Here is a 6,939-nt window from a genome sequence, read left to right on the forward strand (position 1 = left end):
CTTGAGGTATTCCTTTAAAGGAATGAAAGGTTGAGAGAAATGTCCAAAGAGGAATTATAAGACATAACAAGGAGACTTAGTCATGAATGTAAAAATATTCTCAATACGATTTCAAAAGCTTATAAGAAGCAAAAGAAAAAAATTATGTAAAAAATTCTATAACATTATGAGCTGCATTCTAGATTAATTAACATCTTCGAACAAACATGGACTAAATCATTGTTTCAGTAAACTGTACAAGCTTGTGACCCATTTTTCACTGAAAAAGCAACAAAACAACACATTACATTCCAAACCTTAAATTAACAGAAGTTGGTGTCAACATCCAATATGACTGGATCATGTATGTATTTTCAAAGCCCTGAATAATTTCTTTTTAATTTGCTCTCATCCAACCTGAGGCTCAAACCCCAGACACTGGGGGACAGCAGCATCACCACAGGACAAATTAGGTACTCACAAGACATTATAACTGTATGAATTATACATAATACATTCTACATCATTACAAGTCACTAAAAACTTGTTTGAATTACATTTAGTAGAAGAAATTAAATCACGTTTGGTGTTTGATGAAAAAATGTATATAATCTATATGTAATATGTTCTCTTAAATCTGATATATTCCCTTTTTTATCCTCTTCAGTCTGCCTCAGAGAAAGACATGTCTACAGCAACACTGAGGAAAATTCTTCCAAGCTGACAAAGACAGAATAGTTAACAGAAAAGACATGTTCGTGATCTAAAAATGGGTCTGTTTTGGACCTCACTAGTCCCCAGGGCCTGTTTTCATAAAGATTCTAAGAATGATCTAAGAGAGCTCCTAATTTATCTTACAAATTTCTAACTAGGAATCTTATCTTTAGAGTCATTCAGGACCAGTGATTCAGTGATTCAAGGAAACTACAAACACTTTTATCTTAGAGATGAGGATGTTGCTTGGTATGACACATTCGTTTGAAAACTGTGATTGGCTGTATAATAATGATAAAAAAAAATACTGTTATAAGTCTTTACTTTGTCTCTGTTAAGATATTTGAGGCTATATCGTGTAGGGTGTAAGAGTTGCTCCTAGTGACGAAATTCTAATTAAATTCTTAGAAATGTGGGTGTTTCACCTTCAAACTAAAGAGAAGATCCTTGTAAAGATAAAAGTTATTCATAAAGCATCTTAACCCTTAAAAGAGCTCATAAGGTCAAAATGTGTTAGGAGTAGTGAGGAAGACTTTTAATAGGTTTAAGAGTTTCTTTTAGCATTGGGAAGGCGAAGAGGGAGAATAAAATGTATTGTATACATCAATATTTAATAAGGATAGTGAGTTAATAAGATTCTACAGATTAGATTGTGCATCATAGATATTCTGCTGCCATGGCATTTAGCGATACTCTAACCCTGTAAAGCCTGAAATGTGAAATAATTGACAGAAAATTCTATTTTTTGGAAACTCAAGTGTTTAAACATTTTTTAATATCACTTTTGATACATCAGGCATTTATGGCAATTTACTGACCATAATGATGTTTAACAAATTATGCACAAATCAGACAAATATATTATACTTGCTCATTTTATTCAGGTAAATGTTATATGTATATGTAATTACAATATATCTGTGATATGAAACCTCTCAAAATCCCAGTGGCAGCTTTTCTGTAATTACTGTAAAATCCCAGTGGCAGCTTTTCTGTACTGAGGAATAGAATAAAGTTCTTCTAAGCTGTTCTCAACAGATATTGAAAGAAAAGGTTCACATACTTTGCAAGTCACAGATATGTAATGCTTTATCATTTTTTTTACAACAATTAAATGAAGAAGTATAATATTCTTGCCTCATTTGTTTAATTGTGTTTACTTTGCTTATTTTTTTAGGGCTTGTGTGAAAATCTGATGATGTTTTTGGTCATATTTATTCAGAAAAATATAAATTTCTAAAGGGTTCACAAACTTTCAAGCAACACTAAAGTCAGTTTAAAATTGTATTACGATGACATTTAAAGTTTTAATTCGTTTATTAAAGACTGCATTATGAAATGCAATACAGTAATGACTAAGTATGATATAAGGAAAATGAACTTATATACCTGTTGTATCATATTTGATACACATACACTCACAGGCCACTTTATTAGGTACACCTGTCCAACTGCTCATTAACATAAATTTCTAATCAGCCAATCACATGGCAGCAACTCAATGCATTTAGGAATATAGACATGGTCAAGACGATCTGCTGCAGTTCAAACCGAGCACCAGAATGGGGTAGAAAGGTGATTTAAGTGACTTTGAACGTGGCATGGTTGTTGGTGCCAGACGGGCTGGTCTGAGTATTTCAGAAACTGCTGATCTACTGGGATTTTAACACACAACCATCTCTAGGGCTTATAGAGAATGTAAAAAAGAGAAAATATCCAGTAAGCGGCAGTTCTGTGGGCACAAATGCCTTGTTGATGCCAGAGGTCAGAGGAGAATGGCCAGACTGGTTCGAGCTGATAGAAAGGCAACAGTAACTCAAATAATCACTCGTTACAACCGAGGTATGCAGAAGAGCATCTCTGAAAGCACAACACGTCAAACCTTGAGGCGGATGGGCTACAGCAGCAGAAGACCACACCGGGTGCCACTCCTGACAGCTAAGAACAGGAAATTGAGGCTACAGTTCGCACATGCTCGCCAAAATTGGACAATAGAAGATTGGAAAAATGTTGCCTGGTCTGATGAGTCTCGATTTCTGCTCCGACATTTGGATGGTAGGGTCAGAATTTGGCGTCAACAACATGAAAGCATGGATCCAACCTGCCTTGTATCAACGGTTCAGGCTGGTGGTGGTGGTGTAATGGTGTGGGGGATATTTTCTAGGCACACTTTGGGCCCATTAGTACCAATTGAGCTTCGTGTCAACGCCACAACCTACCTGAGTATTGTTGCTGACCATGTCCATTCCTTTATGACCACAGTGTACCCATCTTCTGATGGCTACTTCCAGCAGGATAACGCACCATGTCATAAAGCGCGAATCAATGAGTTCACTGTACTCAAATGGCCTCCACAGTCACCAGATCTCAGTCCAATAGAGCACCTTTGGGATGTGGTGGAACGGGAGATTCGCATCCTGGATGTGCAGCCGACAAATCTGCAGCAACTGCGTGATGCTATCTTGTCAATATGGACCAAAATCTCTGAGGAATGTTTCCAGTACCTTGTTGAATCTTTGAAGGATTTAGTCCATGAAGGATTAATACAAGAAGGATTTAGTCCACGAAGGATTAAGGCAGTTCTGAAGGCAAAAGTAAGTAAGGTGTACTAGTAAGGTGTACCTAATAAAGTGGCCGGTGAGTGTATATTCAACACTGTTTTACTATAACATTCTGTATAAAATATACATTTATTACTAGTTGCTTCAATAAAGTATATATTCTTATTAAAAAATCAGTATCAACATATATGCTATTTTTACCATACCTTTTTCAAAATGGGCAAAGATGTCCCTGCAAAAAACTAGCAAGTGAGTCCCAGTCCATAAAGGCAGCCATATTTAAAAAGACAGCCTAAAGCCTGCTATTGACTGCAGAGCATGGGTAAATGCAACACGGGACAAAAGACAAGACTCAGATTGTATACAACAGGTTTTTAAGGAAAGAAAATTGCTAATGTTTTATAGATTTGAAAAGTCTACCTCCTGTGGCAGAGCAGGTGGTGGGGTCAGCTGGTTAGGGTCTACATTAAAAGGGTGTAAGTTCAGGTAATAATACAGCATACCTATAACTTGGGTATTGTAGTTTCCTCTATCCCTCTGTCTGACAGAGAGCTGCATGGAAGCATGTCTAAGCAGACTTTAGCATGCAAAAGTCTGCACTCAAATATTGAGACTGGTGTTAAAACCCAAAAGTACTTAAATATCAAAGTACTATGGCAGACCTCCAGGCTTACAGAGCTAAAGGAACAGCAACACCAGGCTCTCCTTGGAATGCAGCATCAGCAGCAAGAAATGTACACTAGGATCTAGATTTGTTGAACAATCCCAGTCCTTATTTTTCTATATCTTCCCCGTCTTCCTTCTTTCTCTCTGTCTTCACTGATGAGCCCACTCAACCTGATCAGAACAAACTAGATTATTTGAAAGAGCAGCAATAGAGTGTGGATAGCTAAAAGAGTAGTACTGTAGCTTCTCCACATTTGGATGTTGCTGACTGGGGAATCCCTACTGGCAGCCCAAAGTGTGGACTACCCAGCATTTAACAGAAAAGTTGTGGAACAATTTGGCTTGAGACTAGACAGAAATCAGTGGGGTGAGCTGAAACTGAAAAAAGGGGCATTGGACCTTTGCATTTGACCAGAGGCACCTTAACAGTATCCTGACCCCAATGAGCCAGAGAAGGGTTAGCACAGGAACAATTCATCACTGAACTTCAGGACAGCAAAGTGATCTGGACATGGTGTCATCAACCAATATCATTTTGTTCAATAGGTCCAACTGATAGAGGACCACATGTGTGTTTGCAGGCTCAGGGATAAAATAACTGTCTAAATAATCATTGCCCAAACTATCCTCCACAGAACAAGACATCACCATAGCCCATGGGGATACAGAGTCTACAGCACCTGCTGCTGAGGCAAAGGGTTGTCAAACAGGTGTTGATTGGATGGCAATTAGGAGATGTGAAATGCCACAAAGGGTATCCACATCACACTATCCCAGGTCTCATGTTATTTCCATAGGGACTTCCCTATAAACTGAGGTAGATTAAAAGGTTGTGGGTATGCTACAAATGGACAAGGCAGATTTACCAACATACAAAGAAGAGTTGTTGAAATGCATCAAATCCCACTTGGAGACCATCATCACTCACCGGAGGCTGCAAAGTTGCAAGCTGACATTTTAGATGTGCTTTGTCCCAAATACATTGAACTCATCAAAGACCACAAAGGCTCCCTCTGGCATGGTTACTTACAGCTTGCCGATTCTTTTTTGTATGCTGAGGTTGGAGTCCAAGCCACCAGAGAACTGGTTCATTTTGCTGGACCCCAGATCACAGACTCTTTTTAAGGTTCGCCAACAATGGCAGGAATTCCATTTTACAATCTACCCTTCAGGCCCACTCATCTGCCCCAGGTATTTCTGTGCTGTATGCATGCAGACTCTAATGATCATATTTGGACATCTGGCCCCTACAGTATGTGTCCTCAAAAAGCTATTCAGTTAAGGGCATTTTCATCTCATACATTATGGCTCTCTGCCTCACAGTGAACTCAGGACAGAGGTCCAAAGCAGGCCACATGATTCAACAACATGAGGTTGGATCAACTGAGAATAATTATAGCTGTGGATGACTAAACCACTTCACTTACACAGGTGGCGTCTGATTTTTATAAAATTGCTGGCTTTCATTATCCAGGTGATTCTGACTGGCCTGCGGTATAGCTGTACAGTATAGGTTGGAAATCAAACACGTAAGTTGCATATGTAAATGATGCTATAAACCTTGGTTAATTATCACGAAGTAGCACTAACCAGGTGAGAACATTACACTGTAGATGAAACACATCTCAGCATTTGAAGTAAAAAGTAAAAAAGTAAAAGGCACAGTAAAACTAAAAGAATAGAAAACTGCGATGTACCAGAAAAATGTGGCGCAATCAATTAAAGAAAAAAAAAACATTGAACAAAAAGTGAAAATCAAAACTTTCATTGATACCTTTTATTGATTTTATTGTTTATTTTGTGGTCTTTTGTTTTTGTTTGCATGTTTACACTTTTCCTTCATCTACTTATCAGTTTAAAGATGTTCCCTTATATTTTGTAATATATTTTTTTTTAATAATGTCTTTTTCAAAATGTTTTGAAACCCAAATACGTTGTTCTAAAGGTATATTAGTCTAATAGGTACAGAGTAAACTGCGGAGCTTAATATTTAAAAATATATATGCTTCTATGTTAAACATGCATGTGCTTTGTAAATCCTTTTTGTTTTTACTCTAAAGTCTAAACATTTCATGTTACCGTTTCCTGTGTTAACTCAGTTAGTCCATTTACTTTATTTTACTTATGAGCTCATTTAACAATAAAAGCAAGAAGACAGATTTCATTCAGCTTTTATTTACTATATCAGACTTTAAGTGAGTCAAAATTTTCCATACACATTGATATGGCTAACATAACCTAGGCTAAAGCTATTCACTTTCAACTCAACATCTGTACACAAATCTTTTATGGTTTCTTGTATAGATTCTTTCAGGAAGAACGGGCAAAAATTTTTTGCTAAATATTTGGAGAAGCTTGTGGAAAACTAACCTGATTGAATATCTTTATGCCAAAAGGTTTGGTCTGAGCTATAAGGTGTCATGACTCAGCCCGAACTTTTGGCCATGTGCTATTGTTGTCACGTGTCTGCCCTGCCTTCGTCTGCTCCTCCGTTTCATCACCTGTTCCTAATGTTGTCATTATCTGTATAGTATTTAAGTAAGCCGCGTTGCTAAAGGCAGCGCGGAATCATTAGTTGCGTTATACCCGGTGTCATGTTTAGTCTATGTTAAGTGTCGTCATCTGTTTTATTTCAGTTCTCGTCATGTTTTTGTACCTGTCTTCATTATTTATTAAACCCCCTTTCATTCGAAGCTATCCTGCCTACGGGTCTGTCTCTATCCAGCCCCCGGTTGTGACAAAGGGTTATTATAATATAAGGATAACATATTATAGGTTTTTCCAAATGTATTTATTTATTCTGGCTATAGTCTGCAACATAAAATCCCTGTTGCTTTGCAGTTATGTCAAAGACAAAAACTACCAAAAAAAAAAAATGAGGATTATAGTTCTAAGCTTGAGGCTTAAAATCTAAATAGAGGTTTATTAAATAACTTCTTGCAAAATCTTTTTTTTTCTCTACAGAGAGTGGCTAGTGTTTATTGTGTTGAATGAAAAGCCTTTTTGTCTGACACTGCAT

This window comes from Tachysurus vachellii, chromosome 14 (assembly GCF_030014155.1).
Source record: "Tachysurus vachellii isolate PV-2020 chromosome 14, HZAU_Pvac_v1, whole genome shotgun sequence".
NCBI lineage: Eukaryota > Metazoa > Chordata > Actinopteri > Siluriformes > Bagridae > Tachysurus > Tachysurus vachellii.